General features: G+C 36.4%; 1 protein-coding gene across 1 annotated transcript in view; it reads left to right on the top strand.

Annotated features, from left to right (window-relative positions):
• The first annotated feature begins 758 nt into the window (after nucleotides 1-758).
• The window catches only part of Marchf1 (membrane associated ring-CH-type finger 1), a 528,109-nt gene continuing 513,622 nt past the window's right edge, over nucleotides 759-15,245 (top strand). Inside the window, exon 1 of the mRNA XM_051181944.1 lies at nucleotides 759-838. The gene's annotated coding sequence lies outside the window, so the exon portion shown is untranslated. The remainder of the gene's footprint in view (nucleotides 839-15,245) is intronic.

Raw genomic sequence — 15,245 nt, 5'->3', positions numbered from 1 at the left:
TAATATCACTCCCTGATTGTGCTCCAGAAGTTTAGCCCACTGGTTAGTTGTGGATTTCTGCCTCTGCTTCCATCTGCTTCTAGAAGAAGGTTCTAGCTTCTCTGGGGTTGTGGATTGTAGGCTGGATATTTTTCTCTTTATGCTGGGTATCTGCTTTCCAGTACCTGGTTGATTGTTTTAATCAGTGTAAAAATACAAATGGAATATAAAATCCTTTATATTAAGTAAACAGAACAGGAATCATTCATTAAGCATTTAATTTTGGAATGGATTGAATTTTCACACTAAAATTGGCTAAACACTGCGATATAAGACCTGAATATTTATGAATTTAATTCAGGACTATATTAATATTTATCTTTTGATTATTAATAGCTGACAATTATGTAATTTGTATATTATACTGAAAGTATTGTTTACTCACTAATACACTTGTAATATTCTAAATAAGTGGATAATGAGAACTTCAATATTGTCTAAGAGACATTTTTATAGTTATGAATCTATACATACATGTGTACAATCATAGCTATGGCAACCAGTTGATTTATGAACAGGTAGATCAACTACTAGTTTAGATGCAGCAGTGAACATGTGGTGGATGATTAATCTATAAATATATTTACAATTTAAATTGTGAAATGTAATCTTCCATTGTATAAGCCATGTTTATTTTTTTTTAACAATGTCTTTTTCTTCGTGTTAGCTAATGCTTTCACATTTATTTATTTGAATTTTTTTTTTTTTTTTTTTTTTTTTAGGAAATGTGTCCAGAAAGAGTTCTGAGAGCTTCATTACTTCTGTCCCACTGTGACTAAACACAACACTGCCATAATTTGTAAGTTCATCTGTTTTTGTCTTAAAGAAGCCTTTCTGATACAGACAACTGATTTCCTCATTTCAAAATAGAGTTTTGTTTTAATTAGACTCTTAAGCTTTGTTTCATCTTAACTTTATCTTATATAAGTAATGGCAAAAGAGCATTTGTCTTTTAGATTAACTCTATTTCTGTGTATCTATTAGCCAATATTTTAATGACTCATAATAAGACCTTTATTGGGTGCTGAGCTATTTCAAAGTGATGGTGCCATCTAGAATTCTGATTTGTCCTGAACAAACATGTTCATAATTATCACATCCTTTGTTTCAGTGAACAAATAGATCTTTATTTGCAGAAACTGTCCTTGGAGGCTGTAGTAAGTTAGCTAAATACTATTTTTAGAGAAAAAAGTGGTTTTTATCTTGCTGCTAATGTTTAGATTTTATATTCATGAATTTTAATATTCATCATCATGTGATAACATGTACTACACAGCTTTGATATCTTAGACTTGATCATTTATTTACTTCAAACAGCAAAGAGCAAAAATGTAAGGCTGTTGTGTGGAGAGTCATGAATGACACTGGAATGCTTCTGGAACATTCAATTTATGACCCTTCACATTATCTCCTTGTTGATATTTGGCTATTTCACAGTTTCTAGAACATAGTAAGGGTAAATAGACTTGTATTTTATAAGCTGCCTTCTGACTTTGTGATAAAGAGTCCCTTTGTCGCTAACTAGGTCTTTTCTTTCTATTTTTTTTTTTTTAATGATAGACTCAGTAGATGAAGACAATGTAATACATGTTATTTATTTTGACATTTGCAACATTTTTTTTTGCTTTTCATTAATTCAGACTATGTCCACTAAGCAAGACAAAAATCATCTTTATTTCCTCATAATAAATTGATAGAGGGTCAACTAGATGGAAAAAAATGCCTATTACACTCCAAATTCCAGGAGACAGTAGCTTTTCCAGATGTTATTCACTGGGAAAATTTTGCATCCAATGTTTACAACCATTAATGATGGGACTGTCTGCTTGCAGAGCAGGCTCCAATGTCAGAACCATGTATAGAAACCTATGCAGTATTTTAGAGGGGATAAATTATTTCAAAAACATAATAAAGATGTGTAAAACAGGAGGAAAATTTTATAGTCAAAGATTTAATTTTTTTCACCTTAGATTTAAATTAGAGCTCAGTAGTTCACCTGTTTAGAAACCCTAAAATTTCAATTATTCCTTTAAAGGAATCACAGACATTTTTCATTTAACTATGTTTAATTACATTTATATTTTTGATAATTGTACAAATATCTTGTTGTATATGAATCTACTTCTTAAAATCCAAACAACATCAATTAATTTATATTATTTTAATAAAATATATTCACTAGATGTTTGTAATGTCAAGTTCTGTGTATTAAAACCTAAAATATGGTGTTGAATTTGACTTTTGAAAAATTATCAGTGGTAAATATATATGTACTTTGAAATTTATACAAATCATTTCCTTTCTCATTAAATTTACCCCCTGCCTGTCTCATTCAGCTACACTGAACCCTGCAGAGGTGTTGAGGCTTAGGCTAATAAAACTCTTACAAGCAAGAAAAAAATGCATCCTTAGTTTGAACATAGTATTCTTGATTGCTTTGCAGTCCTGTGGTCTAGGAAACTACAGAGAATTCTGAAATCCAGGTAAAGGAAAAAATAAAAGTGTGATGAAATCTCAGCTGTAGTGTTTCTGATTTTTTTTAATTTTAAAGAAATAGAATGATTCCATTTGTAAAAAAAAAATGACACAAATAAGCACAGCTTTCATATGTATGATAGGATTAAAGAAGAGCCACCAATTTTGCAGTAACTTACAAATACAAAAATTGGCTGTGGACAGATTTCTCAGTGGTTTAGAGCACACACTGCTTTTGTAGATGACCAGAATTTGGTTCTATCCACTCATGTTGAGTGGCTCAATTCTAAGGACATCCCTTGACTCTTGTCTCTCAAGCATCCCCACTCTCATATACATACCCATGATTAAAAACAGGCAAATATGTTCAAATATCAAGGTATTCACACAATAAGAAGTAGATTTCTAGGCTGTGGGAATTTTAAGGCACTCTAATAATTAAAGATAACAATATATAAATACTTTCTTTAAAAAGTTATTATTCTTTGTCTGCTTCTTTGCCCTCCCCCCCTGTCTCTGTGTGTGTGTGTATGTGTGTTTGTGTGTATGTTTGTGTGTGTTTGTGTGTATGAGTGTACATGGTGGTCAGTTTACTGATTCTAAATCCCCTTTGACCTCGAAAATAAAATATAGCTTAGTGTGAAGGATCATTTGACAGAACAAATACCAATGAACTCAATATGAGATCCTCCAAGGTGAAGAGTATATGATTTCAGTTCTGTAAGGTGTTAACTGTTAATTATGTTGATCAGTGTTGGTTTTGGTTTTTCTCAAGTCAGATCTGGATTACATTATGAGTCTGTAACCATCCATAAAATCCCAAACCTGTTCTTTACAAGACTCACTCACATTCAAATCTGTGTTTAAAAACAAATCAATGAGTGAACTGCACAGATGTTGTCATGACTATGTAATCTAATTAGGGACATGAAATATAAACAAGCCTTAGATGGATACAAAGTAAGGAGGAGATAAGTTGAGTGACAAAACATCTTCTCAGCTATGGTCTCAATTAACTAAAAATTCAGTACCTAATGGATAATTAATACGGAGTTCTCTGAGGGTTTAGGAATGATCAAAGCAGACCAGATCTCTGGGCATTTCCCTACTTTCAGATTTCTCCTTAACTCTACAATACCTCCCTCTATTATGGTATCTTTTCTTGTTCTCGTCTATTCATTTCCTGTATAAATCTTCCTGTTTCCTCATGTCTACCCCTCCCCTCCTCTTCTCCACTTCTTTTTCTCCTTACTCCTTCTCTCCTCCCTCCATGCTCCCAATTTGCTCTGGAGATGTTCCAACTTACAATCTAATTAATAGTGGAGAGGCTACCTTTAATGACTTTCCACGATAATGAATTTGACGACTACCTTATTGAGCCCTCATCTAATAGCTAATGGAAGCAGAAGCAGACACCCACAGCTAAACACTAGCTGAACTCTTGTAATCCAGTTACAGAGAGGGAGAAGTGATGAACAAAGGGGTCAAGACCAGATTGGAGAAACCCACAAAAATAGCTGACCTGAATAAGGAGGATATCATGCACCCCAGTCTGATAGCTGGGAAACCCACATAGGACAGACCCAGACTCTCTGAATGTGGGTGTTAGTTAGAAGGATTGGACAGTCTATGGGGCTTCGAGTAATGGATCAATATTTATCCCTAGTATTTGAATGGACTTTTGGAGCCTATCCTACATAGAGGGATACTTTCTCAGCCTAGACGCATGGGGGAGACACTAGGCCCTGGCCCAAATGATATAACAGACTTTGAAGATTCCCCATGGAAGACCTCACCCTCCCTAGGAGCAGAAAGGGGGTGGGCTGGGGTTTGGTGGTGGGGGTGATATGGGAGGGTGAGGGAACTGGGAGTGACATGTAAAACAATTTTGTGTCAAATTTAAATAAAAAAGGAAACAATATGAACAACAACAACAACAAAAAGAATTAATCTATTCAAGTGTGTTAATTATCAGATTTTTTGTTTATTTTAGTTTTTGTTGTTTTTTTTTTTTTTTTTTTTTTTGTTTTTAATCACAGCTCTCTAGCTCTCTTCTAGTTGCTCTTCCCTCAAGAGGTGACTACATTTAGACAATGCATGGCTTTGGCTTAGAAATATGTATCTTGTAGCTTATACTGCTAACTATAATGTAGTATTCTTCAGTAGAAATTAAGTAAATACTAATTTAGCATTTCCCAGTAATTTTAATTTGATAAATTAAGTTACATGGTAATTTTCACTAAGAACACTGAAGGAAAAAATAAAGATGTAAAATTTCAGTGTTGCTTCTAAATCCTCCTACAATCTCATTTGTGTGGAAAAAAATCTTTTGAAAAAAAATTACATAGAGAAGGGGGGGGAAATCAAGAAAACTACAATCTGTATTAAAGCTCATTGATGACCCACATCTTGCATCTGTCCTTTGTATGTCATATGTGTAATAGGATGTAAGTAAAGAAAACATGAAGTGCCACAGAATTCAAATTAAATTGAAATACAAGCTATAGGTATAGCCTTGTGCTTTATTCTCAACAGCATCTTTGAAAGCTACTGGGGAGATCTGCTGCCTGTGATCTTGCTTAGCTGCCACAGGTAGAGACCCTGAAACAAATCTCAAGGCACTTGCTAAAATGAAGATTGGTTGTCTGGATATCTGAATGCCCAGAATGGCTCAAAATCACTGCCATTTATACCTGTAGGCATTGAGAGGAACAAACATAACAAAATCAAAACAATTTGATTTTCCATTTCAAAGCTCTAAAAAATCTTAACTATTCTTGATATCCTGACATCACAGAAATTTGAATAACCTTTTCTTTTCAGTAATACCTTCATTGAAGGGAATCTCTTTAGATGTGACTGTCTCTAAATGGTTTCCCCTGTATAATTAATAACAGTGACTGTCTGTTTTATTTGCCTTAATGATCACGTAAACAAATCTGCCTTTTGTCCTCCTTTGAATTTGGTATTGAAGGGTTTTAGGCACCAGTGCTCCTTAGTACATATCAGATAATTAACCCTCTTACACTTTCTTATGTAGCAGAATATCTGAAACCACTAAAGGAAATTATCTCAAAACGACTTTCTTTTTCTAATGTCATTATCAAGAGGAAAGGAATTTCGAAAAGGGAATGCATGTCATTAAAAATATGTATGCAGTATCATATATGTATGCAGGAAATCTTTTTGCATGTATTTTCAAATATCAAATATTTTAACATTTTGGCCTGGGCTTTTTGAATAGAAAGAGATCCTGGCATATATATCAATTGGCTAATTATATCCTGGCTTGTTCCAGTCTGGAATTCCCCTTTTGCTATTCTGGATCTGTTGTAGATTGAGTTTTTTGTACAAGCCAGACTGTTTATTTGTGCATCTCTCTGTTTTACTTTGTGGCATCTGTGAATCAAAGCACTATTGAAGTCAAGTACAAGAGTTTGACTGTGCTCTGATGAATGCTCAGAAAGTAGGACTGTGGTCACATTTCAGTCACTGGCTATGTCAAAGGCAATCTTCTATGCTTTGCAAGGTTGCAGAAAGCAGTGCTTTAGAGTCATGAAGAGGAAAGCACAGGCTATTTGCATGTCAGCTTTAGAAGTTCTAGATGAAAATCAAAGAGGTTGTATGTCTTGTTGAAGTCATCATCATGTTCTTGGTATGAAAGTATTGGTCATAGAGACAAAGATCTAGACATGACACAAAAGCAGCCTGAAGAGGTTTCCTTTCACATTCAAGGATTCTGCCTCTGAGCACGTCTTTACTGTACCTGAACTGATCAAGTGGCCAGTGACATTAATTTCGAGACAGGTATAGGAAAGAGTGACTGTGTGTGTGTGCGTACGTGTGTGCGTGACTGCGTGCGTGAGTGCATGCATATGTCTGTCTGTCCATCTGTCTGTCTCTGTATACACGTGTATGCCTCTGGGTATGGAGGCTAGAGGTCAATGACAGGTGTCCTATTCAATTGCTTCTCCACTTCATTAATTTTTAGAATAATTTTGTTGTAAATTATGAAAACATGTGAGTGGGTGGAGTGTGTACATGAGAGAACAAGTGTCTAGAACCAGCATAGGATACTCTGTAACTGGAATTCAAGCAGTTATGAGCTGTCTGATATAGGACCTGAGGATCCAAACTCAAATCATTATGCTTGCATAGCGGGTGCTTTAATACTGACCAAGTCACCTATATAGTTCTCAGTTATAAATTTTTTGATCTAAATCATACCACACTATGGAAGAAGACTTTGGTGTGGTGTGAACTGAGCTAGAAGCAGAGTTAAACTATGTCCTTCAAAAATTTCTTCTCTCCACTATTGCTTAGATTCTTAGTTGGGGATCCTTGTGGATCCATGAACATTTCTCTAGTTCCAGATTTCTCTTACAACCTATAATGGCTCCCCCTACTAAGGTATCTCTTTTATTGCAACAAGCAATAGTGGAAAGGCTACCTTAAATGTCCTTCCCCTATAATGAGATTGATGACTACCTTACATGCCATCCTAGAACCTTCATCCAGTAGCTTATGGAAGGAGAAGAAGGCATCCACAGCTAAGCACTGAGCTGAACTCCTGGAATTCAATTTTAGAGGAGGAGTGATGAGCAAGAGGTCAAGACCAAACTGGAGAAATCCACATAAACAGTTGACCTGAACAAATACAAGATCATGGACCCCATTCTGACAGCTGGGGAACCAGCAGAGGTCTGAACCAGGCTGTCTGAACATGGGTTTCAGATAGGAGGCCTGCACAGTCTATGGGGTCTCTGATAGTGGATCAGTATTTATCTGTGCACAAATGGACTTTGGGAACTCATTCCCTATAGAGGGATGCTCTCTCAGCCTAGATACATGTGGAAGAACCTAGACCCTGCCCCAAATGATGTGACAGACTTTGATGATCCCTCATGAGAGGCCTCACTGTCACTGGGAGTTGGGGGTGGGGTAGGGGGTTAGTGGGGGGCATTGGAAGACCAGAGGGAGATGGAACTGGGATTGGAATATAACATCAGATTATTTTTAATTTAAATAAAATTTATAAAAAACATAAAACAACTCCTTCTCAGTGTTTGAAACATACACTTCTGAAAAACTTGTTTTAGGTCATCATCTGACCTGGAACTATTACCTCTTTTTTATTGTTTTCCCCAATTAACTGCTAATTCAGTTACTATAACTCATCCTTCTTACTTATCTTTTCTGACATGTAATTAAGTTTGTTGCTTCCCTTCCCAACTCCACACTCTTTCTTCTTATACTTTTGTTACTAGTATTCCTTGTCCTACTTTTTTTCTTCTATCCCCACCCAACCTCTCTCCCTAAAGTCTAATTTGGCCCACTCTTCTGAAATCATTTCTAGTTTCCTCAATTTCCCAGTAACTACCAAGATAGACATGGAGATATACGTGGTTGACAGTATCTAGGATCCACACGTGGTCTTTATCTTTCTGAGTTTGGGATACCCAATTAATATAATGTTTTCCAGTTCATGTCATTTTTCTATCATGTTCATAATTATGTATTTCTTTAAAGCCAAATAACATTCCATTGCGTGTAACATGTACTAGTTTTCTTTATTCATTTATTGATGGTCATCTATGCTGAATCTATTCCTTAAAATATGTGAATGGAGAAACAACAAATGTGAATTTGAAGGCATTCCTATAGGGTCCTTTGAGTTAAGCCCAGCAGCATATAGCTGGGTCATGTGATCACTCTAGCTTTAGTTTTTGTTTGTTTGGAAGCCTCCACATTGATACCCATAGTGGTAAAGCCAATACTGAAGAGGTGTTCTTTCCCCATACTTGCTCCAGAATTTGTTGTCATTATTTTTCTTTTTTTCTTTTTTTTTTTTTTTTGGATGGTGGCCATTTCTTAACAAAGGTGAGATACAATTGTAAAGTACTTTTAATTTTTATGTCTGTGTGGCTGGATTTGCTGAGAACTTTTAAAAATATGTGTTGGATAATTGTGTTTCTTTTGAGTATTGTATTTGGAGTGCAATGGCTTATTTATGGACTGGAAGAGATGAGTTTTTTTCCTCTATTTGTTTTTTACAATTTATTTTTACATATTCTGTAGATTTCCATCCCAACAGAAGTATAGTTGGCAGATTTTCTTCCATTACAATATATACATATTTGTGGAATTATATAATGAGGTTAAACATTTTCATCACCTTGTAGTGAAATTTTTAAAAATATTTCCTTCTATAACCTTCTGATGTAGAGTACATTTTCCTCATCTGCTCAACCTACTGTGCAGTAACACTCTAGTGAATTCTATTCCTATCCTATTGTTAACTTGGTATTCATTGACGAATGCCTCTTTTTACTGCCACACCCTTCTTTCTTACACTTTTATGATTCATCATCCAACAGACTGTTAGATTACATCTGTTTTTTAGTTATTGTGAATAGTCCCTCAATGAAAGTGGGAGGACAGATATTTTGATATGCAGATTTCATTACTTTGATTACATACTCAAAAGTGAAATTGTTATATATATCAATGTCTAATATTTAGGCTTATGTTTATTAATTGTAATTATGGAGTTGATAAATGTATAATCGTCAAAATAAAATAAATAAATGACATAATTGACATATGATATTAAATGAGTTTTAGTGAAATTAGTATCATTCATGTCTGTTGAGAAAATTCATAATTCAAGAATTATTAAATTTTACTTTTAAAAGAAAAATAAAAATATTATTTTGTCATTTGCATACAATAGTTCTCTGAATTTCATTCATGATTGCCATGAATGGGATCTATAAATTCAAGGACAGCAACCTCCTCAGAGTCACAAACCACACTAGTTATGGTAATAAGTTCCAGAAAATACACCTAGACACTCTAGTGATAAATGTTAAGTGATACTGACCATCAACCTGTCATTGTTTTCATCTGTATATACTTTTAAGGTCTTAGTCAAATGAACACAATTTCATGAGTTCTCTGTAGAGATCAAAATTTATGCTACCACAAGATATGATGGTGAAAAATTGTCCCAGGTTCCCTGGGATAAACCTATTTGCTATAACAGCTACATGGATTTCTTCATAGTTTAGAGGCAAAGCAAAATAAGTGCTATTTAGGATATAATAACAGCATTTATTTCTATCTGTCTGTATCATGCTAATTGGGTAAAATGATCTTTTTATGAAGTTAAATTCAGAACAATGAACATACTATTATAAGAATATTGCCATATGGACACAAAGTAAAAAATATTAAATATTAGCATAGAATGCTAAATTCCTTGCAATATGCTTTTGCATTGTGCTTTCTGTATCTGGGGCTCATTTTTGCTTTGTGTGACATAATTCATTCTTTTTTTAAATTTGTATTCTTTTTTTCTTTCCCTATCCCTCCCTCCTTATTTTCCACCCTCCCATGCCCCCTGACCACCCACCCATCCCCTTCATCACCCCCACTCCACATGTAGGGATCATCTAAATTTGTCAAGTCATTGGAGTAGGGACTAGGCCCTTGCTCCTGCCTCTAGGTTAGAGGAGAAAATCTCCATGGAAAATGTGCTCCAAATTCCTTTTGTGCACCAGGGATACATGCTGGTTCTACTGTCAGAGAAACCTTAGACTGCCCAGGCCTTCTAAATGAGACTCATGTTCAGGGGGTCTGAGTCAGTCCAATGCAGGATTCCCTGCAATGGGGGTCAACTAATCCCGTACATCTTATCAGAGCACCATGCTTTAAAGTTGGAATTCCACAACAACACAAATCACAGAAACCCTACAAATTCATGGAAACTGAACAATGAGCAGTTGCACCATACCTGGGTCAAACAAGAAATAAAAAATGAAATTAAGGACTTCCTAAAATTCAACAAGAATGAAGACACAACATACCCAAACTTATGAGACACAATGAAAAAGGTGCTACGGGGGAAGTTCAAAGTACTAAGTGGCCATGTGAAGAAGAGGATATTCACCTTAGAGAATTAACAGCACAACTGAAAGCCTTAGAACAAACAAACAAAAAAAAAGTAGCCCTAACATATTGAGATGATAAAGGGGCTGAGAAAGAAATCAGAGAATACCCACATACAATATAAAGTATCTTGTGGTAATGCTTACCAAGCAAGTGAAAGACCTATATAATAAAAACTTTGTGTCTTTAAAGAAAGAAATTAAAGGAAGATACCAGAAAATAGAAAGATTTTGCATAGGATAAACATAGTAAAAATGGCAATTTGCCATTCAATTAATACAGATTCAATGCAATCCCCATTAAAATCCCAGCACAATTTTTCACCGACCTTGAAAGGATAATAATCAACTTTATATGGAAAAACAAAAGTCCCAATGACAGCCAAAACAACACTTTACCATAAAGAAAGTTCAGGAGGCATCAACATCCCTGAGTTTAATCTCTACTATAGATCTATAGTCCTGAAAACAGCCTGGTTTGGGCACAAAATAGACAAGTAGAAAAATGGAATCAAATTAAAACTCCTGATATTATCCCACACACATTTGAACACCTGGTTTTTGACAAAGTGGCTAAAAATATCCAATAGGAGGAGGAAAGCATGTTCAGCAAATGGTTTTGGCACAACTTCATGATGGTGTGTAGAAGACTGCAGATAGACCCATGTCTATCACCACTCACAAAACTCCAGTCCAAATGGATCAAAAACCTCAACATAAATTCAGCAAAACTGAACCTCTTAGAAGAGAAAGTGGGAGGTAACCTTAAACAAATTGGAACAGGAGACTGCTTCCTGAACATTGCTCCAATAGCACAGACACTGAGATCGACAATTAATAAATGGGACCTCCTCAAACTTAGAAGCTTCTGTAAGGCAAAGAACACAGTGGACAAGACCAAACAGCAGCCCACAGACTGGGGAAAGATCTTCACCGATCCTACATCTGACAGAGGGCTAATCTCTGAAATATACAAATAACTCAATAAACTAGTCACCAAAACACCAAATAACCCTATTAAAAAATTGGGTACCTAACTGAATACACAGCTCTCAATAGAGGAAATCAAAAAGGCTGAAAGACACTTTAAAAAGTGCTCAATATCCATAGCTATCAGGGAAATGATAATCCAAACAAATTTTAGATAGCATCTTACCCCTGCCAGAATGGTGAAAATTAGTAAAAACAATGACAACAGTGCTGGAGAGGATGTGGAGAAAGGGGAACACTCCTCCATTGATGGTGGGAGTGCAAACTCATACAGCCATTTTGGAGATCAGTATGGTGGTTCCTCAGGAAAATGGGAATCAGGCTACCACAGGACCTAGCAATCACCATTTTAGGCATAAACCCAAATGATCCACATCCATGAAACAAAGATCTGTGCTCAAATATGTTCATAGCAGGAACCTGAAAGCAACTATGATGCCCCTCAAATGAAGAATGGATAAAGAAGATGAGGCACATTTACAAATGGAATACTACACTGTGGAAAGAAAACTATGGAATCTTGAAATTCGCAGGTAAGTGGATGGAACTTGAAGAAACCATTCTTAATGAGGTAACCCAGTCACAAAATGAGGAACATGGTATGTACTTGCTTATATATGGATTTTAGACATACAGCAAGGATCACCACACTATAATTAACACCGCCAGAGAAACTAGGATACCTGGAGGATTCTAAGAGATTCATATAAGGTCCTTGACAGAAGGGGAAAGGGAAAATATCTCCAGAGCACATGGGGAGTGGGGAGGGCAGTGAGTGGAGAGGAGCCTAGGATAAAGAGAAGGGGAGGAGGGGAAAGCATGTGGATCTAGGAAGATTGAGTCCTGTGAGGAATAGATGGGAGGAGAGAGAGACAGAGACAGAGAGATACAGAGGCAGAGAGACAGAGAGAGAACAGAGAGAGAGTAAGAGACCATAAAATAGGCAGCCATTATATGTTCCAACAGAAAACTGAACCTAGAGAAATGTCAAGAGACCTACAAGACTGACACCAACTAACAATTTGAGCAACAATGAAAAGTCTTCCATAAATACCCTTCCCCGATAATGAGATTGACAACTAACTTATCCACCATCATGGAGCCCTCATCTAGTAGCTGATGGAAACAGAAGCAAACACCCATACATAAACACTGAGCCGAACTGGAATCTAGATACAGAGAGGGAGGACAAAACCAGGCAGCAGAAACACATAGAGATAGCTGAACAAGGAGGAGCTAATGGGCCCCCAGAGTGAGAGCTGCAAATCCATCACGAGACTGAATGATACCCCCTGAACGTAGGACTCAGCTTGAAGGCCTGAGCAGTCTAAGGGACCTCAGAGAGTGGAACCAGAATGTATACGTGGTTCACAAAAGGACTTTTGGGGCACATCCCCCATGGAGAGATACTCCCTTAACCTAGAGACAGGAGAGAAGTCCTAGTCCCTATTCCTAATGACTTGCCAGATGTAGATGACCCATCCTGGAGGGCATCACCCTACATGTGGAGTGTGGGGGTGTGAGGGGAGGGTGGTAGGGGAGCATGGGGACATGAGAGGATTGGGGAGAGGGAAAGAGGGAGTGAGGGAGAGAGAACTGGGATTGATATATAAAATAAAAATTATATATATATATATATATATATATATATATATATATATAAAGATACAAGTGACTCTTCCAATTTTTTTATATCTGTTGATGTTTGTTACATTGTCTAGTATGTGGTCGATTTTAGAGAAGGTTTCCGTGTGTATCAGAGAAGAAGTTATATTCTTTTCATGTTTGGATGGAATGTTCTATAGATATCTGTTAAATGCAATTGAGACATATCTTATGTTAGGCCTTTTGTTTCCTTGTTCAGTTTCTGTCTGGTGGTCCTGTCTAGTGGTGAGACTGGGGTGTTGAAGTCTCCCACTATAAGTGTCTGAGGTTTTATGTGAGCTTTGTGTTTTAGTAATGTTTCTTTTACAAATGTGTGTTCCTTTGTATTTGGGGCATAGATGTTCAGAAATGTGACATTGTGCCAATGGATTTCTCCTTTGATGAATACGAAATGGCAGTCTTCATCTCTTTTGATTTATTTTGGTTTTAAGTCTAACTTGTTTCTTGTGTCCATTTGAGTGGAGGATCTTTTCCCAACTCTTTACCCTGAGGTAATATCTGTCTTTGAAGCTTAGATGTGTTTCTTGTATGCTACAGAAGGATGGATTCAATCTTCATATCCATTCTGTTAGCCTGCGTCTCTTTATATTTGAGTTAAGACCATTAATGTTGAGGGAAATAAGAACCATTGATTGTTAATGCTTGTTTGTTTTAGATTTGTTATTGGGGTAGGTATTGTGAATATATTTGCCCTGCTTTACCCTTGAGTTCTGGTGAAGTGGGGTTATCTATTGCCTCTGCCTTTGTGAGCATAGTTAACTTCTTTGGCTTGGAGTATTCTTTCCCGTACTTTCTGTAGGGCTGGATTTGGAGGTATGTAGTGTGAAAATCTGGCTTTGTCATTAAACATTTTGTGTTCTTCGTCTATAATGATTGAGAGTTTTGCTTGGTATAGTAGCCTGGGATGGTATCCATGGACTCTTAGTACTTGTGGAACATCTGTCCAGTCCTTCTGACCTTGAAAGGTTCCATAGAAAAGTTTGTTGTAATTTTGCTAGGTCTGCCTTTATATGTTACCTGGCATTTTTCCTTTTCTGCTATTAATATTTATTCTGTATGTTAAGTATTTTGATTATTATGTGTTGAGGGGCTTTTTTCTTTGGTCCAGTCTATTTGGTGTTCAGTATGCTTCTTGTACTTTCATGGGTATGTCCTTCTTCAGATTCGAAAAGTTTTCTCAATGATTTTTTTGAATATGTTTTTGGCATCTTTGAGCTGGGCTACTTCACCTTCTTCTATGCCTATTATTCTTAGGTTTCACCTTGTCACAGTGTCCCACATATCTTGGTTGTGTTGTGTTAAGGATTTGTTAGATTTACAATTTTCTTTGATTGATGAACTTATTTCCCCCAGTTTATCTTCAGTACCAGAGATTTATCTTTCATCTCTTGTATTTTGTTGGTTATGCTTGCATCTATAAATCCCTATCATTTGTCCAGCTTTTCTATTTTAAGCATTCCCTCAGTTTGTGTTTTCTTTACTGTCTCTCTTTCAGTTTTCAAGTCTTGAACTGTTTAAGTTGTTTCCTTCAATTGTTTCAATCTTTTTTCATGGTTTTCCTTACTTTCCTTAAGAGATTTGTTCCTTTTTTGCATGGTCTTTTCCTCTAATTCTTCCAATTTTTTGTTTGTTTTTTCTTCCATTTATTTATGGGATTTTTTCATATTGCCTTTAGTGCCTCTATCAGTTTTATGAAGATATTTTTTAAGTCATTCTCTTCTGCTTCATCTGCTTTGGTGTGTTCAGGTCTATTTGTTGTCGAGTCCCTAGATTCTGGTGATATCATGCTTGTCTTTCTATTGTTCAGTGTTGCTTCTTCCAGTGGGTGAAGGTAGGACCTCTCTCTCTCTCTCTCTCTCTCTCTCTCTCTCTCTCTCTTTCTCTGATACTTCCCTGGTGGGATTGGATGGGTCAGGAGTTCTATGTCTGTAGCTGGGGGTGGTTCAACCTCTCTAGGAGGCCCAGTGATGGGGGTCAAAAATCAGGTGGGAGTTCATAGTGGTCCTCCAGCAGAGGCCTGGAGATTGGATAAACACCAGGCAGGCAGGGACTCAGCGTGGTTCTGTGTTAATAGGTGGGTCTAGTGTGCTGAGAGCAGCTCCAGGAAGTTTCCTCTTTCAGAGACCT

This window comes from Phodopus roborovskii, unplaced genomic scaffold (assembly GCF_943737965.1).
Source record: "Phodopus roborovskii unplaced genomic scaffold, PHOROB, whole genome shotgun sequence".
Classification (NCBI taxonomy): domain Eukaryota; kingdom Metazoa; phylum Chordata; class Mammalia; order Rodentia; family Cricetidae; genus Phodopus; species Phodopus roborovskii.
This window is presented reverse-complemented; position numbering and strand designations above follow the sequence as displayed.